Here is a 3,370-nt window from a genome sequence, read left to right as displayed (position 1 = left end):
TAAATAAATAACGGTTTCTAATACCACGAGCTACGAAAGAACATTCTTTGACGCATCCTGCAAAACATCTCCTAAGATTTTACTGAACGATCCACTCAACATGATTTAAGATCGACCGTGATCCTCAATCTAATTTAATTTTTGACAGTTCTAGATGAACCTTATTTTATCCCGTCTGCATTGTGTTCTTTGGGTGGGACCAGATGAAAGGACTTATGATACCAAGTGAGTTCTGTATTAAACGAGTGGTAAGTAACGGATTAGAGCAGTTCCCCTGTCAACAGCGGAGTATGAAAAGATAGCATGGACAATGCTATTTATAAAGCAGATGGCGTACAATGAAGACAATAATGATCAACGGAGGATATAAATAAATAAAACGAGCTGCTAAATGTCCGGATGAAGGATTCTAATTTATTCAATCGGAATCACCTACCACGAGTGAAATAATAATACATGTACAAAAATAAGCTTTACACACTGCGACAAACTAACAATATATGAAATTACATGACATTAAATGACTCCAAACCCATAGACTTGTCAATTTGACCACACACTCCATAAAACTATACCGAATAGTTTACATTTCCCTCAATAAAATTTATTTAATTAAATAAGCCATTTCAGCTTGATTCAATTATCTAACGCAACGCCCTGATAAACACTCATAGCGGGAAACGGAAAAAATCGCTTCCTTCCGTCAGAGACCACCCGAATCACTCCCACATTCAGCTTCATTAAAAGTCATAGAGCATCAGTTCATTTATCACTCTCCGCAAACATCCTCGCGTCGTCAGTGACATCCGTTTCTCTGCGAGGTTCACCCGTTGATTCCAACTGCAGCTCCGCACTCCGTCCAACCAACGGACGGTGTCATATTCATAGTATTTTATTTGCACAAAATTTAATTGGATTATGGAAATTGCAACACATATATCAATTCTAGATCCAAAAAAATCATAGACACACCAACGAGTACACCACACCGACCAACCGCAACAGCGAGGTATCATCGTACGTACCGAAACAAGGTCGCTGATAACCTCTCGCACGCGCACAGTGGTTCGCTCCAATTGGCTTCAGAACCTAGTGCAACGCTCTCTGGCGGTCATTTATCATCACTCGCGCCTGGCTGGCAGCATCCGTCCATTTCCCTCTCCCTGTGTATCAAACGAGAAGGTACGACAGTTTTAGTACCAATCCCTTGAGCGCCCGTCGGTCGTCATCGTCGTATCCTATATATAGATACAATCCAGAAGTATAGTCGCAAAGTCGATTGGGTGTCACACATCACAATACGCCGTACCGCAAAACAACATATTCGACAAAACCGCACGCTGATGGCATCAAGTGATGTGGTCGCCTATCCGGTGCTTTCGTCCTTGATCCTCCCGTCTTCCGTCGTCGCCGTCCAGCTTTGGTTGATTCGGCACCCTCTAGTAAGTGGGGCCACGGTGATAGGTGCAATTTAAAGCAATTTTGCATGCGTATCGTTTACTAAAAACACACCCGGGCTGTGCCAATCGGAAGCCGTTTTGGTTCACATCAGCAGCGGCGAAATGCATATTTTTACGAGGGCGAATATTTCCCCTCTCTAACTGTGCGATGATACGGGAAGGCAATAATTCATGCAGCATTTTTTTTTTTAAATTTAATTTCAACACGTTTCGATATCGTGTGCGTGAGAACGCTATGTTTGAAGTGGAAACTTAACGAGATAATGTAGAGTTCGGGAAATGCATCATGGAACTCGGAGAATTCACCTTAGAATTTGGAGAAATCCTCTTGTGACAAGTAGAACTCATGCAAGGATAATTCCTTGTAAAAATCAAAGTACTATTGAATTCCAGAGAAAAACTTTTCTGCTAAATAAAATCTATCAATTCCATAATAAAGAATATGGAGATATCCCGCAAAAGGAATTTAAAAAAATATTTAAATCCAACTCGGTGGACTATAAAAAGTAAGAGGTTGTATCCAAGACTCGACCATGGATATGACGTAGGGTTACGTGCTCGGTATCAATATTTGGCGACTATGTTAGAGAAACCACTTTTTGCAGGCAATCGGTAATAATTTTGATCACCTTTGCAACAGTTGGACATTTGTATAGTTTTCAATAGTGACATATTGAAAATTGATAAAGTATTCATTTTATCAGCTTCGTAGAAAAATTACCAATCGATTGGCTTGTTTAGAATTAAAATCCATCCTCTATTGACAGAGTTATAAATGGTCAAAACCTGACAACTTTTCGTAACGCGACCGATTTTGGTTTCTTTAAATTGCACCCCCAATATGTTGCCTAAGGACGTAATCCTACGTCAAAACAATTTGGAGAACTCCTCAACATAATTTGGAGAACTCATAAGAAAATGCTTAACTCTTAAAAGGACTTCGGAGGGTCTTCTTGATCACAGAAACTAATAAAGAAAACTGCTCAAAGAAATACGAAGACTTCATCACAACAATCGTAATCCTGCCCGTGTTTTTTTTAGTCAGAGGAGCGGAGCGACGGGCAAGCATCTAGAATGAGCAGCAAGCGATGCAGCGAAGCTTGGCACCCGGGTGTCTAACATGGGTTGGGTGGGCGCCCATGAATGACGACACGTGCGCACGTTTTGTCTTGCCGAACCCAACCTCATCATCATTGGGCTTGTCCAAACTAGCAATGTATTATGCTCTTCGATCTATAATCGGGAAAAATGATTGTCGTGGCACCTTTGCTGGACGCAAAACTCAACAAAAAAGAACAATCGGAACGGACTTCCCAGTTGGCAAAGCTGCTGTTGTTTTCTGCGCTGCTGTTACTGGCGGCAACGATGATGCTTGTTGGTTGCTGAGCGTACCCACGATATTCACGTGGGTGGACGGATTTTGATATCACTAGAAGTGGCACTTGACAACCACAATGCCCCGATAAGCAATGTAGATACGGATAGTTTTCCCCGTACAAGATGCCGGGAAGCAGATGATAGCGTGGGAGGTGGACGTAACCATCGGCGGTTGAAAGGAACATAAGCACAATGCACAGATTTTCTTTATGTGGTGTTTACACTTATGCTAATGCACTAGCACAACCAGCTCAATCAACTAGAACGAACTTCAGTTGCTCCTGAAATATCATGCTGGCAGATGCTGACGCCCTGTTTACATTATGACGGCTACTTTTTAGTACAGTTCTAGTACACTAGCGCAAGCAAATCAGCACAGATGTAAACACCATATTTAACAAGCATGGTCTGCAAGCACATTACCTGGTCTAGATTGACATTTCGCACACACAAAATCTAGCCTATGACGCACACTACGTTTAACTTTACGATTAACTATAACTAAACGTGACTAAACCATATACCACTGGCAA

The sequence above is a fragment of the Ochlerotatus camptorhynchus genome, unplaced genomic scaffold, assembly GCF_037179485.1.
Source record: "Ochlerotatus camptorhynchus isolate MF236.1 unplaced genomic scaffold, CSIRO-AGI_Acam_v1.1 ptg000457l, whole genome shotgun sequence".
Lineage (NCBI taxonomy): Eukaryota > Metazoa > Arthropoda > Insecta > Diptera > Culicidae > Ochlerotatus > Ochlerotatus camptorhynchus.
This window is presented reverse-complemented; position numbering follows the sequence as displayed.